Source organism: Mustela nigripes, chromosome X (genome assembly GCF_022355385.1).
Source record: "Mustela nigripes isolate SB6536 chromosome X, MUSNIG.SB6536, whole genome shotgun sequence".
NCBI lineage: Eukaryota > Metazoa > Chordata > Mammalia > Carnivora > Mustelidae > Mustela > Mustela nigripes.
This window is the reverse complement of record NC_081575.1, coordinates 121,672,666-121,691,837: the sequence shown is the minus strand read 5'-3', so window position 1 is coordinate 121,691,837 and position 19,172 is coordinate 121,672,666. Positions and strand designations below refer to the sequence as shown.

Below are 19,172 nucleotides of genomic sequence, written 5' to 3'. Positions count from 1 at the left end.
TATCTACCATCTGTCCTATCTATCTATCCACTACCTGTCCTATCTATCTATCCATCTACAATCTGTCTTATCTACCTGCCATCTGTCTTATCCATCTACCATCTGTCTTATTTGTCTATCCATCTACAATCTGCCCTTTCTAACCACCTACCTACTCTCTGTCCTATCTGTCTATGCATCTACCATCTGTCCTATCTATCTATAACCTACCATAAATATCTATCATTTGTCATAACTATCCATCCACCTACTATCTGCCATATCTATCTATCACCTATACACTGTCTACCATCTGTCCTATCTATAATCTGTCGTATCTATTACCTGTAATATCTACCTATCCATCCATCTACCATCAATCATACCTATCTACCATCTGTCATATCTACCATCTATTATATGGATGTCATATCTATCATCTATCTACCACCTATGTATAATCTATCCTATCTATGTATAATCTATCCATCAATTATCTGTCATATCTATCCATCTATCTACCATCTGTCCTATCTATCTATCCACTACCTGTCCTATCTGTCTATCCATCTACAATCTGCCCTTTCTAACCACCTACCTACTCTCTGTCCTATCTGTCTATCCATCTACCATCTGTCCTATATATCTATAACCTATCATAAATATCTATCATTTGTCATAGCTATCCATCCACCTACCATCTGCCATATCTATCACCTATACACTGTCTACCATCTGTCCTATCTATAATCTGTCGTATCTATTACCTGTGATATCTACCTATCCATCCATCTACCATCAATCATACCTATCTACCATCTGTCATATCTACCATCTATTATATGGATGTCATATCTATCATCTATCATATCTACCATCTATGGATAATCTATCATATCTATGTATAATCTATCCTATCTATCAGTTATCTGTCATATCTATCCATCTACCATCTGTCCTATCTATCATCTGTCATATCTATAATCTACCATGTATATCGATCATTTGTCATATCTATCTATTCATCTATCTACCATCTATCATATCTATCTATCTATAATTTATCAAATGTATCATCTATGGGGACACCTGGTTAGCTCAGTAGGTTAAGCCTCTGCCTTCGACTCACGTCATGATCTCAGGGTCCTGGGATCGAGGCCCACATCGGGCTCTCTGGTCAGCAGGGAGCCTGCTTCCTCCTCTCTCTCTGCCTGCCTCTCTGCCTACTTGTGGTCTCTGTCTGTCCAATAAATAAATAAAATCTTTAAATATATATATATATATATATATGAAATACATGGAAAAAAAAGAAAAAAAAAATCTCCAAACACTTACAGAAAACCCAGAAGATCCAAAATGCCCATCAACAGAAGTTATGTTGTGTGATCTATTCCCATAATATGGCACTGAATGGGTCTTTAAAAAATATATACATGAAGTCCCATGAATATTTGTGAAAAATAAATGATTATCTTGGAGAACTGTATGCATAATAGGATATATTATTTATAGTTTTTGTTTCTTTTCTTAAGATTCTATTTTTTTTAATTTTTTTATTTTTTATAAACATATATTTTTATCCCCAGGGGTACAGGTCTGTGAATCACCAGGTTTACACACTTCACAGCACTCACCAGAGCACATACCCTCCCCAATGTCCATAATCCCACCCCCTTCTCCCAAACCCCCTCCCCCCAGCCACCCTCAGTTTGTTTTGTGAGATTAAGAGTCACTTATGGTTTGTCTATTTTTTAAGTAATCCCTGCATCCAGTGTGAGACTTGAACTTACAACCCCAAGATCAAGAGTTCACACTCCAACAACAGAGCTGGCCAGGCACCCCTTATAGATGTCAAAATCACATACCTTACTAAAATTATTATGGATATGTTCACAATTAGGAGAATTTTTTTCTTTTTTTCTTTTTTTCTTTCTTTCTTTCTTTCTTTTTTTTTTAAGGCCAGGTTGGAGTGTCTAGCTGGAAACTCTTGATCTCAGGGTGGTAAGTCAAGCCCCAGCATGGATCCATGGAGAGAACTTAAAATCCCAAAACAAAAAGTATTAAAAAAAAAAAAAATGTCAGGTTGGACACCTGGGATCCTCTGCCTTCAGCTCAGGTCATGATCTCGGGGTCCCGGGATTGAGTTTTGGATCAGGCTCCCTGTTCAGCAGGGAGTCTGCTTCTCCCTCTGTCCCTTATCCTGCTCTCACACTCTCTCTCACTCTCTCTCAAATATGTAAAATCTTGAAAAAAATAATAAAAAAAATAATAAATAAAAATTAAAAATGCTGTGTTGTTCAAAGTTAAGATAATGATCCCTTGTGTGAGACAAGAGATAGACAAAGCTCTTGGAAATATTCAAATAATTTTTTAAAATCTACCAAAAGGGACACCTGGATGGCTCAGTAGGTTAAGCCTCTGCCTTCAGCTCAGGTCATGATTCTGGGGTCCTGGGATCGAGCCCCACCTCGGGCTCTCTGCTCGGCACAGAGCTTGCCTCCCCCTCTCCCTCTGCCTGCCTCTCTGCTGCTTGTGATTTCTGTTTGTCAAATAAACAAATAAAAAAAAAAAAAAGAACGTAAATCAAGTACACGATAAAATACAAATATTTCCTGGATTAAATACTTTTTTAAAAAATGTCCCAACAAGCTGATAAATGTAGCAGGAAGGTCATACACATGATGTGAGGTTCCCCCTCCACTGGAATCCAAGATCTTGAGGGCACAGGGCCACCTGAATGTGCTTCCTTTTAACCCATTATGCGTATTTATCATGCTTTATTTTATGCTTTAAATGCTTTATTTTACCACACATGGAAATTTATCACACTCGCATTTGGCCTATGCGCGTCTGTTCTGTGCCTTCCTCTAAGGCCAGGCTGCCTTAGAGGCAGGGCTAAGTCGTAGATGCTGGTGGGAGCTCTTCTTTGCAGGCAAACCTTTGGGCAAATGAACCTGGGGGTGCCATGTTGTGCCTGCCGTCATTGCAACCACGTGCACTAGCACTAGTGTTGACCCACTTCCATAGATCAATTCAACGTAACATAAAACCCACAAGACCTTAACTCCAAGCCACTGGCTTCGACCCAGCTTTCCACCATCTATGACGTACATGGCAGGACTACATCACAGAACTGCTAGGTTTGGTTTCCACTCCGATCTGATCCCTTCTGGGTACCGTTCTGTCCCGGGCGAGGAGTGAATGGAAGGTTTTCTACCCCGGTGGGTGGAGGAGTCTAGCTCCAGTGCTGTTCCACCGTTCCACAATCTTGTCTGTATGTCTAACAAATGGAAGATGGTAGAAACTCAATAACTATTTGATGACAGAGCCAATGGAAGCCAAGTTTAAATGGAAGCCTACACATGGATGGGACACCATTCTATCCAGCTGATTTCAATGGCTTGAGGTCCAGAAGCCGTGGGTAGAAACTTATGCAACTTGGAAGGAAGGACACACAGCTAGCAAGACCACAGACAATGGGAGTTCCTTCTACGGCATTGTGGACCCCTACGCATGGGTCCGTCTAGCCCACAGGAAACGGAGCATGAAATGATCACTTCCTAGATTGGATGCTGAGGAGAAGAAGGCTGCTTGTCTTGAGTGGGGATCAAGAGAGAAATCTAGCAAGCAACCTAAAATTTGTTTTTTAGTTTTTTGTTTTTTTCCCCTTTTATATGACAGAACATTTCAAACACACAGAGACACACAAGGTACTTCAAGGAAAAATGAGACACGTGGTTGTCCGTCTACATAGAAATGCAGGTGAGGAAAGGCTCCAGGAAGAAGAGAGGGAGACATTGATGAGTATTTCCTGCCATTGCTAGATCATCTACAAACAGGGAATAGTCAATCTTCCAGAAAAGCAAAGCCACAGCAACAACGGGGCATACGGACGGGTGTGCAAATCAAACAGGCATTAACAGATAGCACAGGGGATTTTTACGTGTTCAGACACAGTCGGACAAAGGAGTGCCTATTTCATAGTGAAGGGAAAGGAGACGGAGGCTACAAAGTAGCATCGGAGAGGTGCGTGTTGTCGCCAAGTCTATGGACTGGGGGTCAGGTCACTGACATCGTCGTCGAGGTTTGAACTTGGGACTGTTTCTACACCTATTACATAGTGATCCCAAGCTGGGAGATGCAAAGGGAACCATGCCATTGTGACTCAATGGTGGACAGTGGGGGTCTCAACAGATTTCCAAAATCGTAGGCTTTTAGGCTCTGGAAAAGCAAGACCAGACCGTTGGGAGGGTACAGGCATCTGTGTTTCCATCATGAGTCTACCCCGTAATGGACCTAGGGCTGCTGTGTGCTGACATATACTCTGGGAGCCTCAGGCCATATTGGAGAACAGTGCCAGCCTCTGACAATGGTAATAATATCCCCAATAATCCAGGGATAAAACTCATGCTGGGAGTCTCACGACACCAAAGTAGGGATACTTCCCCCCTTGCATATGGACACCCTGGGCTGTTACCTGTACACACACGTTCGTTCTCCACCTCCCCCCTTGCCCTTTTAAAGAATCTCCAGTTCATGGCGGGGTAATTCAAGTATACATATAAATACAGAAACTACCTGTATCACTACTTTACAACCAATCAGCATCATAACCACGTGAACAACGTTGATGAGAACCGCCGTTGATGGTTTTTGAATCCTACAAAGCATGCAGAACATTGGAATGACAATCCCATATCAACTTCATAACCCTTCTCAATCCCACAGCACCATATCCGTGATCCGAGGTCAACCAGAAGCACCCAAACATTGGGATTCTTCCCATGCACGTGTCAGATTTTAATAACAAACCTGTATAGCCACATACAGTCTATACTTTGTATGCTCGACATAAATTGCATACTATGGGGCCATTTTGGAAACACTTTACTGGATATCCAGGTTCCTATCACGGATGGTACCTCAAGGTCTTAACCACTAATTATACTCTGCTCTCAAGCAGCATTTCCATTGCTTTCTCTGTTAGATCAATCCACCCATCACAAAGGAACGCCGTTCTATTTTTCTATGGGTTTGGTGCAGAAAAGCGAGATTCTCTGTGGGTCATACATGCAGCATGAGAATTGCATCACATTAAGGTCCAAGTTTCGATGGAAGGAGAGGTGTGTGTTGTGGATCAGTTACACACCCAGAGCAGGTGAACAAGATTGGAGTGGATGCTAAGAGCTTTTAGGGGAACATCGTCGCTATAGGGTTACTGTGGTGCTGCTCTTGTCGATAACCCCAATTATTTGATAAATTATGGTCTGCGGGGCGTTGTCTCTTTAAAGTTATTATTTATTGCTCAGCAATTATTGTGCATCTGTGAGAGATACTTTGAGACCATGGAAATATTGTCTTTTTCCTAAACTTTGAGCCCAATAATTTCACCATCTATGGGGGATTATTGGCTATAATCATTTCTGTGGTCATTTGACTAATACTGACTCCATAGGAGCCCTATCCCTTCCATAGCTATTAAGAGAAATTCTTCTCGAACGTAGAGCCTACCCATTTATTTCTTAAATTATAACCTATAGCAGCATGACCTCCATTGATTTCCATATGACCGCGTGGGTGATAATTCTGTATGTTGTTATTGTCTTGCCCGTTTTCCCACCTTTTGATACTGAAAACGCGTTCCTTTGATGACTGTGTCCTTCCAACAAGACATCACACCGAAGCACATGGAGACATACTCTAGAAAAGAACTTACCACTATTCTTCACAAATAGGTCGCAAAAGATCGGGAAACATGTAAGACCTTCCCCCACACGGGTGGTACAGTCAGCGGCCATGACACGTATGTAACACGGGATCCTAGATTGGATCCTGGAACAGGATAAAGAATACATTTCAAAATGGTATTTGGACTGATCATCAGTTGGTTGAACATCTGATGTCTGATGTCTGGATCTTGGCTCAGGTGTTGATCTCAGGGTCATGAGTTCAAGCCCCACAAAGCTCCACACTGGGCTTAAGAACTATTTAAAAAAAAAAAATGGCATTTGCATTATGTGTGTAATAAATAGCATTGTTCCCAAGTTGATTTCTTAGATAAGTGAGTGCACAGTTGTCAGTGTTGGAGGAAGTGAGATGAAGGCAAGTTCTCATCAACAGATGACAAGGCAAGTCCTTGTCAACAGAGCCAAGAGCACCTGGAGGGGCTCAGTCGTTGGGCATCCGACTTCAGCTCAGGACATGATACCAGGGCCCTGGGATCCAGCCCTGCATTGGGCTCCCTGCTTGGCAGGAAGCCTGTTTCTCCCTCTCCCACTCCCCCTGCCTATGTTCCTCTCTTGCTGCGTCTGTCTCTGTCCAATAAATAAATTAAAATAAAATAAAATAATACCAAATCAACACAGCCAGACTCTGTTTCGCTTCTCTGCTAGGAGGAATTTCTGAGATTTGCGTGTCTTGGTGGTGATCTATGCTTTCTATCTTTGCACCAATACTGGGCTGATGTTTTAAATGCAACCATAGGGATCTTGCTAAAGAGTATTGGGAATTAAAACCCACTTAAATGTCTTCTCTTTCAACCACATACAAATATTGTGACACTGCCTGGTGAAGTATTCTCACCGCTTAAATAAATCACAAACATTTTTACTAAAAAAGGTGACAACCCCTCCCCCCCCCAAAAAAGAAAGACCTTGGAAGTATTTTAATTTGGATAAAAAAAATCAAGAGACTTTGAATTCTCCACGGACTCAAATATTCAAGTCAAATACATTCTGCAAAGTATATTTAATTACACGATATGAATGCGTCTTTATCACGAAGTATTATGAAGTTCTTTGAATTGAGATTTACAGTACCATGTGCCAAATGTCTGGAAGTGATGCTTCCTAAGTTTTGCTGTTCTCTTCCATCAGGAGAGACTTGATTCCTCAGGTTATCTGTGGGTTTTTGCAGGAGTCGGGAGCTCTTCGTTTCCACCCAGGTGTGGACCCAGAAGAGGACAGGCCATCTGGAAATCGGGGACCCTGGGTTTATTCATGGTTCTGAACTCAGGGCGATCCAAGGAACCTCACCAAGGGATTCCCTAAGAGCTCAGGTTTGCATTCTTACCCAGGATGTTCCCCGGAATCATCTTATCAGGGATACCCACCCCGTCATTGGGAGAAGATTCTGGAGAGCCATTAATCAAGGACAGAAGAAGGAAGACGCTTCCTAGATGCGTCTAACTCACGCTCCTTTTATCTTCTTCTCCTTGGAGGTAAGGTCTTGCCAACTGCAATACTACCTAGTTATTTCTAGGCTACCAGAATTTACTCGGGGAGGAAAGGGAACACAACCTTCATGCAGTACAGTATTTTTTTATGTGCAAATGACGTGGGGAATCCTTCCTGCGAATGTGGGGCCTATTTTTTACCAAACGGTGTTTTTATTCTCTAAACATTTACTTCCCTCTTAGCAAGGGTTCATAAAACATGGCCCTACGTTTTATGGAAATAGGGAACCTCAACAGTGAAAATTCTCTACCTAAAGAAAACGAAATTAGTGGACGGCTACTTTTGAGATGTTTGATGTTGGGACACATGATGAAAACAAGAGCCCACTCGGTTTTCCCACTAAAGTCCCAAAAAGAAATGCATACATTCCTATACATGGTGACATTTTTTTTTTCAAGTTGATAGGCTGCCTAATTGCAAATAAAAACATTCTGTGTTTTGATGGTCTGGAGGGACACGTTGTAAATTAAAAGGATTGATGGAAAGCCTGAACCAACAAACAGAGAAATACCTCGCAGATGGCTTCAAATCCTCATATTTTTATAAAATTTATGTGCAAACTAACTTTCATTGGCCTGGGTCAATACAGGACAGATTCTGTGTCTTCGGGGAGACCGTCATGATGACAAGCGCTTCTGTCTTTTGAGCCGGAGGTTTTAACAACTCATTTCTTCATTACTACATTTCTGGGAAGCCAGATTGACAACTCATGTTCCCTGAATTCCAAATTAGACCAGAAAGGGACTCCCCGAGATGGGTTTGGGTAGATGTGGACATGGCAGGGCCCTGGGGCATACGTCTTCCGAACTGTCCCACATCACAGAAGAAGGTCCATCTGCAAATGTGTTGAGCCAGAATGTTACTGAAAGAAATCAGCTGCAAAAAAAACCACTTAGCTCAAGAGCCACATCAAAATGCCCTATCTCACCTCAAAACGGATTCCTTCCAGGAAAGGGAGGAAGATATGAATTCTCCATCCTGCCAAGTTTTGTACCATTTCACTATCTTTCACATGAGGATTTCTGAAAGTCTCCCAGGACCCCTAGGGTTTTCTCAGCCTCCAAACGAACAAAGCCACCTTGAAACGTTCTTTGGTAGAGATTTGCTTGAGTTCCTTATTCTGGTGTGTGGTTTGACTTTCCTACCACGATCCCCCCTGAAGTGTCCTTATTCATCTGCTTTTTATTATTATTATTATTTTTTCTGTTGCAGTGAAAAGCAAGGCATTAATGGGAGAGAAAGGCAAAGCATTGTTAAAACAACAAAAAAAAAGCCATCATGGTTTACCAGTTCTCCATCAACTACAGTATCTAGAATTATGAGACGTCTACATGATGTCCTAAAGAAGGTCATCTGGGAGTACTTGGGCTTGGGAGTATGGTGGAGGACAGGGCTCCCTGCAGAGGTGGTGAGACATGGGTTTGGGGCACAGTGTGTTGGGTCTGCTCTGCAGATGTTCACAGGAACACCACCAGTGTCCTGGATGGGGCAATAGCCCACTAGCACCAGGACTTGTGAGATGACCTACAGAGGAAAGGGTTCGGTGATGCACGGCCCAGCTCTGCTTCTGCACCTGTTGCTCTACCTTCCAGCCTCCCCAGCCATCAAACTTCCAACCTCCCCAGCTATCAAACTTCCCACTCCCCAGGGACTTAGAACTCAGGAGACAGCCTCTTTGGAGGTATGTGGTTGCTTGATTTCTCAGGGGAAATCGAATGGGTTAACCTCAAAGGAAGATGGCCAACAGGTCTACCTGATGCTGATCTGCAAACCCTAGAGCTTCCTAGAGCGTGCCGTCACACAGGCTCAGGGACACCAGCCACAGCAGCAGGGCTGTGTCGTTGGAACCCCACATGAGCCACCAGTCCTGCAGAGGACATCCTCATCCTCTGGCTGTTATCCCGGGCACCTGAAGGGCCCTTGTGCATTTTCGAGGTCTGGACCATCTCTGTGCCCTACTGAGGCACACAGTGAGGTCTGTGTCACGCCTCCTAGATCCCACCTAACACATCTGATGGCAGGTGAGCAGACCAGGGGGGCCAAGGGCATACACAAGTGTTAGACATGTATCGATGCACATAGTTTATGTTACATTGTATTATGCCCCATAGTATATTCTATGTATAATACATATGTATTATATATATTTATCGTTTTAGATCATATTATTATATATTATGTAATATTTGATATACACTTACATATATTACATGTATTATATTTATATATTAGATTTTTTTTTTTTTTTGACAGAGAGATCACAAGTAGGCAGAGAGGCAGGCAGAGAGAGAGAGGAGGAAGCAGGCTCCTCACTGAGCAGAGAGCCCGATGCGGGACTCGATCCCTGGACCCTGAGATCACGACCTGAGCTGAAGGCAGATGCTTAACCCACTGAGCCACCCAGGTGCCCCTAGATTATATTTATATTACATATTGGCAGATTAACTATTTATCTTTATTACATACATTATGGAACTTTACTTACATAATGCCTTTATGTATTCATATATTACATTATACTCTTTTCAGATTTATATCCTATATATTTATTATATAGGTTTATATATTGTATTCCATACATATTTATATACTTTTTATGTGCATATACTATATGTATTCATACCATGCATTTTATGTATTGTTATATTAGATATCTTATGTGTTTACTTACATATTATACATATTTGCAAATATTTACATGCTGTAAGCTGCAACTCAATAACTGTTTTTTTTTTTAAAGATTTTATTTATTTATTTATTTGAGAGACAGTCAGTGAGAGAGAGCATGAGAGAGAAGGAGAAGGAAAGGGAGAAGCAGACTCCCCATGGAGCTGGAGGCCTGATGCAGGAATCAATCCCAGAACTCCGGGATCATGACCTGAGTCGAGGGTAGTTGCTTAACCACCCATGAGCCACTCAAGTGTCCCATGATAAATGGTTTTTAAGTTATCCCTACACCTGACGTGGGGGGTTCAACTCATGACCCCGAAATCAAGAGTCGCACATTCTCTAGAATGAGACAAATCTACGGGCACCTAGATGGTTCAGTTGGTTGAGCATCTGACACTTGATCTCAGCTCAAGTCTTGATCATGGGGTTGTGAGTTCAAGGTCCAGTTTGGGCTCTAATCTGGGTGTGGAACCCTACTTAAAAAAAAAAAAAAAAAAAAAGAGACAGAATGAAAGAAAGAGAGAAAGAGACCCTCTATACAGTAGTACTTGCACAGAGAGCTCAGATATGGACCTACCCATGCATGGTCCATTCGCTTCCCACAAAGGAATTAATTACTAAGTAAAAGTTAATTCTCCATGTAGCAAACCATGTTGCTGGAGAAACAAAGTCTTTTAAACAAGTAGTTAAAAGGAGGCTTTTGTCGGGGGGCTCAGTCATTGTCTGCTTTCAGTTCAGGTCTTGATTCCAGGGTCCTGGGCTCCCTGCTCTGTGGGGTGTCTCCTTCTGCCTCTCTTGCTGTCTCGCTCTGCCAAATAAATAAAAATCTTAAAGAAAAAAGAAAGTAATAAAGGAACATGATATCCTTAAGAGGAACTACGTGAGGGAACTGTCCATATTACATCGGCGGGCTTGTCTATATACCTGCATATGGGGAAACAGACCTCAGTGTAGGTCCAGGTAGATCTTTGCTCAGAGACTCACCAACAGGCATCAATGATGTCCACTGCTGCCACCCAACCGAATTACTCGTGTCCACTTGACAGTGACACATTTTCTGAGTCTGTACAGTTAAATAGGGTTAAATGTAATGCTTCCATCAACAAAGGCAGACTTTTGTAACCCACACACCATTTAACTACACCATCTGCTAAACTGCAAATTTTGTTAGGGCAGGAACACGTTACTTTTTTTTTTTAAACTTCACTTTTCATTGCTGTGTTTGAATGACTTTTCTTTAGCATACGATACAAGATTTCTGCCTGTATACACAGAAACATAAATGCTTCATCACACACTTTTCCGTGTTTATTTCACATACCGAACCAAAGAATGCTAAAGGGCAAATCTAAAGGTTTCTGCATCTATCTGTCTATACGGTATTTACATATTATTATATATAAAATATATAAATATGTAAGATACAAAATATATGTAATAAAAATTAAATTTTATATACAAATATATTTTATATACCTTTATAAATAAAATATATAAATATATAAAATATTTACACATTTAACTTGTATGTTATATTCATATAAATATATTTATATAAGCATATGTTAAATATTATATTATGTTATATATCATATATAAGTTTATGTATATATGTAAATATGTATATACTTATATATAAACTTGTTTGTAAATAAAATGCTACTTATAAATTATATATATAATATCTACATATAAGTAACAATTACTTATATTATATATTTAATATATATATTTTTATATAAGGAAAGACTATATAAATTTATGTACAGGAATAATAAAGTGATAGATCATGGGAGTCCATTTCCAAAGAACTGATATTATTATATTATATTATTATATAATTATATAATTTATATATTTACAATTTATATACAATATATTATATACAGTTATATTGTGTAATAATATATGTAACATATCATATACAGTTATATATGTTTAAATATATTTATAATTAATATATAATATTTAAATAAAAGGGCCCTGGGATGGGTGACACCGAAATTCAGACGGGCCCTGTCTTTGCCTTATTAAGCGCAGGTCTTCCTTCTCTTGGCACCAACTACCCCTAGGAATCTAGTGACAGACTGAAATAGAACCACCCACTGCATTTAATGGGACTTCATATTTTCATGTTCTCTGGGGATTTTCAGCTCTCCTTTCTGAAGGACAACATTCCCTCCCCCCAACCTGAGTTTCCTAACTTCTTGTAGGAAGATCTCATTCCCCAGTCCGTGCAGCAGCTCCAGCTTGTGAAATGGCCTCATGCATATCCTGATCCTTTGTGCATTTAGACGGTTTTTGTTCAGTCCCCCGTCTAAATTGTGGACGAATCGGGCTGTGCTCTGTTAAGCAGCTGACACATTCTAGTTGGATGTGAAACGACCGTCCTAGTCATTGGTAGTGGAGGAGTTGTTAGGCACGCTATGATCCTTCTGGATGTAAGATATAATAAAACTGGAGGTCGTTATCCTTATGAAGATTATCTTCCCTCTTTGGAATGGCTCACGGCATTCCATATTTGTAAACAATTCCTATAACCTTCCCTCCAACCACAAAGTCAAGTGCCCATCCAAGGGTCCAAGTCAACGCACCACTAGGGAAAAAAAAAAAAAAAAAAAAAAAAATTCCTGTGCGATTTAATGCGATCAACAGGGGAGAAACCTTGCGGGCGTCATGTACACTAGTACACATATTTTAATCAGGAGCAGAGATGAAAAGGGTCCATGCTGAGGAAAGGTTACATTTTGCTGTCTGCTGGCGGTAGAGGAGCCAACATCAACTTCTCTGAGACAGGGACAAAAGGGAGTAGGGGACCTTCCATCCTACAGCCCAGGTTGCTGTAACCTGAGGGGATCACCAAGACCAAAGAAATCCCTGTGTACAAGACCAAGAATGGGAAAACTGGGAAGATGCTGTCTTTGACCAAGACCTGCTATTAGGAGAAGGGAACAGAGAATCTAGAACAGAGTACCTTGAGGAAAGGCTCTGCTACTGACCCACTCTGCTAGTAACTGCTCCCTGAGATTTAAATAAGGGGGCGGGGGGTGAAAACTGCTACCATGGGGATGTGTCCAAAATGCCAAGTGACTACTTGTCAAAGGAGACCTTTCCCAACCCTGTAGACCCAGCAAGACGAGGGTCTACAAGGTTGGTTAAGAAGTATTTTGAGAAGAGTTTTTGGTAGTCACAGAAGGACTTATATTCAGGTGCTGCTGTGTAGGGATGCTGACGGTGGGGGGGTCCATGCCTTCTGGAATAATAATGAAGCTTCAACCTATTATTAACAGTTAAAATTGTGTATATAATTCAAGATCAAAATCCGCTTTCTTTGCCACTTGTCAACTGCAAGAACGTGACCTTCGTTTTCTTTTTTGTTCTTTTTTAAAAAATAGACTTGATTTTTTTTTTTTTAGAGCATCTTCAGGTCTACGGCAAAATTGGGGGGATTTCCCAAGGATTGTAACAATGCCTGCTTGCACTCCTGCAGTCTTTTCTGTTAACATTCCCACCAGAGGGTGCATTTATTATGACTGATGAACCTGCATCCTACATCATCATCACCAGGGTCCGTCATTTCCATTAGGGTTCACTCTTGGCATGGTGGGATTGGACACATGCATGATGGTGGGTAAACAGGTCATTACAAAACCCCCCTTTTTGTGCACAGTTGATTCATCCGTTTTAGAGAACTTAAAAATTGCTCAAGTTCGTATCCTGAATTTCATTATTTCAGTTTAAAGGGCCACAGCCCCCACGTTAGTCAAACCTGGGTGGTTCAGTTGGTTTAGTGTCTGCCTTCAGCTGAGAGCATGATCCCAGAGTCCTGGGATGGAGTCCTGCATCAGGCTCCTTGCTCAGAAGGGAACCTGCTGCTCTCTCTTTATTCCCGTATTTGTGCACCATCTCTCTCTCTTTCTGACAAATAAGTAAAATCATTTAAAAAAAAATGTAATGGTCTGTCTCTTCTGTCTCTACTCCCACATTTTTCTAAGTGCTATATACTAATAATTGATTGCTATATATAGTATTTCTTACCTAAAAAGTAATACATGCTTTCTAACATCTGTCATTATAACTTGGTGGTCTAGCCTAGATTTTGTAGTGCTTAGTTGTTTGCTAGAATCTTGTTTTATAGTCACTACTGCTCCCTAAGATTTAAATAAGGTGGGGATTAAAACTGCTACCATGGGGATTTGTCCAAGATGCCAACAACAGTTGATCAATTCAGAGATTTTTGCACTCTGAGCTATAGAGGTTGAAAAGTTAACCCAATCCTTGACAGCTTAGCTCCAAAATTCTCACTCTAGCCAACTACTCCTCTCAAGTGTCTTTAAGTAATTCAACCAGAAGGCAAAATTATTAAGAATGATGAAAATATACATCAAAAGTAATGACATACTGTACAGTGGCTAACATCACTCACACACACACACACACACACACACACGCACGATGAAAATATTAGAGATTTGCCAGAAGCTGTGACTACATCAGCAGAGCCCTCTTGCCTTATAAGTCGGATAAGCATAAAAACAGAACCAGGTAAATATAAAATAAGTCGTTGAGGAGAGTACAGCTACCCATAATAAAAATAAACCAAGCCAACATAACAGTTAGTTGATGTGTCCTAAAAATGAGATTTTCATGAATTTCTGGTAAGAGGCTGTAATTGGGTTCTCTTTCATTTCTATGTTTCTGTCCTAAGTATGTATCTGTATCTATATCGGCTCTAGATACATATATGGAGAGACAGAAGTCCTCCAATGAGAAAGAGACAGAGATAAACCATCAAAAAAACATCAAAAATTAGGTAGGGATGGGGTGGTTGGGTTATGGACATGGGGGACATAGCACTGTACTTGCTACAGTGAGTGCTGTGAAGTGTGTAAGCCTCACAATTCACGGACCTGTATCCATGAGGCAAATAATACATTATATGTTAATAAAAATAATAAAAATGAAAACAAAAATAAAATCATGATCCAGCTCAATACTCTAGTTGCTTTGAAACGTATGAATCCCTGACACTTTGAAAGGACTTTACAATTTCCTTACTTAGTGTAGTTTGTGTTCGTTGAATAGCCTGCATGTCCCCCAAGTCAGCTTTTAACTTTATGGGGGACAACTCCTGTTTGAGATTTAACATGTAGACCCTGAGTATTTCCAAAGGACTAGTGTGTTGGGTCATTCCTCAGGTCAAAAGCTGGCATTAAGGTGGATGTGTGCTTATAGTACCCATCAGCCCAACTCAGTTGTTTTCACCAATGCTGGAGTCTTACAGTAATTAATTTATAGTCTTGCAAATCTCTGTTGCACTTGCTGCTGGATCTGTGAATCATCTAATAATCTAATAATGCACACATTATTTCCCTTGCTAAATTTACTTACACTTTACTTGCAATCACTTGTACAATAGAGAATAAAGTAACGTTCCAAAATTCCGTTCTACATAGGCTCACGCATAAACATATTAGCATATCGATATGTGAGCCTAGTAATACGTTTTTATGTATCATTTTGTGATATATATATATATATATATAATATATATATATATATCGACATAATGGGGCAATACTGGCAATAGCTTAGCAAACATAGTCTATATATAAAAACAAAACCAATCACGGTTTCTCACTGAGATGATTCAATACCGAAAGCAGGAACTTAACATTTTCTTATTCCCCATCTTGGCGCGTCTGAACATTTTCTTTTCCATAATGAGTTGCTGAATCTCGAGTAAATTGTTTAAGTGCTCCAAGATTGAATCTGAGCGCCAAGCCACTCTTCATGGATCACCATTTATTCATTTTCTATTTCAATCTGGGGGCACTTGTTTAGCTGTATTAACTCTGAAACTGTGGCTCAGAATGACATGTAATTTCGCCACGAGTCACAACGGAACCAACGGATGCTTTCAACCCCAACAACCACCTGCTTGTCCGCATCGTTTATCAATGGGATTCTGATGGCGGCGTCTTCATGATTATTAAGAACACACTCTATCTTTAAAATCCAGTTCTCCACCAACATCTCCAAACTCAGCTTTGGAGAAACCCACCAAGTTCGAAAACAAAGACACACAACGTTTGAACGCTCTAGCTCTAGGGGGAAAGGATGTGGAAGAAGCACAGGGCTTCCTGAAAGAGGCAGGAAGAGATTCTGGTCACCAATTCCATGATGGGGAGGAGGGTTTCACCACCACCCACGATTCCACTCCATTCTGAGACATCTACACAGAGAGAGTGTCTGCAGCCAGAGGTCAGGGCTCAGTCCTACAAGACTACCCGCCACCCCACTTCAGGTAGGTACAGATCTCAAATCCAAGTTATGACCTATGCTGCTAAACCAGGACCTGTAGACACAGGACGGCCCCTGGCCTCCTCTTCCTGGGATCCCATTAATCTGCTAGAGCAGTTCCCAGAGCTCAGGAAGCATGTTACTCACTAGATCACGGTTGATGAGAACAGGATGTAAGTCAGGATCATGGGACGATGAGAGACAGAGGACCAAGTGTGGAGAACGCTGCCCTTCTCTCCCCAAACCTCCTCCTGTCTGCCAACCCCCAAGCTCTTGGAAAACCACTCCTCCCTGGTTTCTAGGGAAGCTTCATAACAGAGCAAGGAGTGATTCATTAGCCATTGGCCCTGGGCCACCGAGTCACCCTGCAGCCCCTCCCCCCTCGGCAGAGCTCAGCTTTCTAGCTGAACCCCCGGGGCAGGTGCTTAGTTCCCCTGGCAACCAGCCCCCATCCCAAAGCCACTTCATTAACTTAACAAAAGACACCTTTCAAGCTCCCACCACAGGAAATTCCAAGGCTTTTAGGAGCTCAGTTCCAGAAGGCCAAACAGGGGCCTCTTAAAAAAATCACTGGTATGTACTCGAAAGCTCCCTTTTTTCAAACCCGATGAGGCCAAATTCAGACAAATGCTTGTTATTTAAAGGGAAAAAAAAAATGGCAAAGCATGCTTGCTTAAAATATGTGAAGGTGCATATAAAATAACTCCTTATATGAGGGGAAAGGCAGCGATGTCCTGCTATCCAGGAAAGTTTTCTCCTTTATTATTGGTAGTGAAGATTATGTTACTTGTAGGGAACACACTCGAGAAATCTCACCACGGACTAAAATCATCTACCACTAAATGTACAAAATTCCACTACCGGGTGTAAAGTGCCACATGCTCTATTTTCAAAAAAAAAAAAATAACTTTAAAAATCTAAAGTCAGTCAACAACGAATCCAACTTTTATCAAGTCAATAAGAAGTTTCATGCTTTACTATTTTAAATTTAACAAATTAGCTCCCCTGTGACATAGGAGAGATGTTAGGGTTTGAAGCCGGCGGCCAAGAAAGGATTCTTGAGAATCCTTTGGTGCAAAAAGGTGTTCTGTTTTGTTTTGTTTTTTAAGATTTTATTTATTTGACCGAGAGAGACACAGCGAGAGAGGGAACACAAGCAGGGGGAGTGGGACAGGGAGAAAGAAGTAGGTTTCCTGCTGAGCAGGAAGGCTGATGTGGGGCTCAATGCCAGGATGCTGGGAGCACGACCTGAGCTGAAGGCAGAAGCCTAATGACTGGGCCACCCAGGTGCCCAAAAAAGGGTGTTTTTATTAAAGCACGGGGACAGTGATGAGGGAGCAGGAGGCTGGCTGAGGACAAAGCAAAAGCTGGCACCCTGCACCCCCTCTCCACCCGCTCCCCTCGGTAATATGTGTGACATTCCTCAGGCACCCCTGACTGCCCTAAAAGAAAAACAAATAGTTAACTTGCAGAGATCACAATCCTACAGGAGTCTCCCTTGGTTTACCAATGTCCTAGAGATTTACAACAAAAAAGTTACCTTATCAATAGCACAATTTCCAGACGCAAATCCCTCAGTTCCTCAAGCCCTAAATAAAGTTAAATTTCTTCTAAACCCAAATCTCACTAACAAGGACACTTGATAGGAGAAATGTGAAACTTCATCTCTAGATCTCCAAGATAGTGTTGAGAATCATTCCCAAGCATATGGCCCATTGATATACATCTAAAGGGTCTCACGAGAAGATTTTTACTATTAGTAATAAATAACCTTTCTCCCAACAATAGCTAGCCCCTCAAGGTCCTGGAGACCTTGCTTCCAAAATTCCTTAGAGACTAACATCACCCCATTTGTTCTCACCTACCCAACTCCTGTGTATATGACCAGCCACTCCTCAGGATAACGGGGCAGCAGCTCTTCCTGCCCATGGGTCCTGTCCCCGTGCTTTAATAAACCAACCACCATTTTGCACCAAAGCTGTCTCAAGAATTCTTTCTTGGTCATCAGCTCCAGACCTCAGCCCACCGAACTTCACCTAGGTTCTAGAACTTCATCAACAGGACTCATGGGCAGAAGGAAGAGGGGCCCATTATATACTTTCAACTTGGGAAGGGGTCAGGGAGAGCGTGAGAGTCTAAGGAATTGGGGAAGCAAGGTTTCCAGGACCTTGAGGGGCTGGCTGCTGTTGGGAAAAGGTCATTTATTACCGTCTCATAAAACCTGAGTCATGAGAACCTTCGGATGTCTATTGGTGGGCCAGATGTCTGGAGATGATTGCCAGCACCTATCTTGGGATTTAGAGATAAAGGAAGTTTCCAAATAATTCTTATATGTTAAAGAAAACTTACAGGGTCCTGGGTATTGGGCTAAGATTGACTTTGGCCCTTAAAAATGTATGAACATCAAGGCCACTGAGTCCATAGAGGAATGTCACTCTTCCTGCTTCAAGGACTTGTCAGGGGCTGGAAGTAGTATGGAAATTTAATTTTTCTTTTGTCTTTCTTCCCCATATCACCGTACACACTAACTCTATGAAATGCTTGTTAATATTTAACCATGTTGCACGGGGTCCTTTATCTTACATTTTTTATCAGATGCTGTACATCATATATATTATACAGTAATACTGTAGATTATTATAGATTATATATAAATAAAGTATTATATAGATATTTTATGTATATTTGATGATTTTCTTGAATGTGTAGAATATCTCAGAGCCTTTGGAAATTCTGTTTAATTATCAGGCCAAAAATTATTTCAATTTAATGAATTGGGCTCTTAAGTTTCTTATTAAATTTTTCTTTATTTGGGTATCTTTCTCTTAGCTTTCCCAACTTCTTGACGTGTAGAGAAGGTAACTGATTTTCAGCCCTTTTGTATTTGTTAAATCCGGAATGTCACCATTTCTTCTCAAAGTACTGAAACAGGTTTTAATGCAGTTTTATGAGTATTCATTTCTGTAGATTTTTAAATTTCCATTT

The 19,172-nt window shown here is 41.0% G+C and overlaps 1 long non-coding RNA gene across 1 annotated transcript in view; it reads right to left on the bottom strand.

The window, feature by feature from the left end:
* Positions 1-16,416, bottom strand: part of LOC132006968 (uncharacterized) — a 20,192-nt gene extending 3,776 nt beyond the window's left edge. Inside the window, exons 1-2 of the long non-coding RNA XR_009401279.1 lie at positions 16,335-16,416; positions 5,696-5,811 (exon numbers count right to left, since the gene is read on the bottom strand). This is a non-coding gene — a long non-coding RNA (uncharacterized LOC132006968). The remainder of the gene's footprint in view (positions 1-5,695; positions 5,812-16,334) is intronic.
* Positions 16,417-19,172: the final 2,756 nt, after the last annotated feature.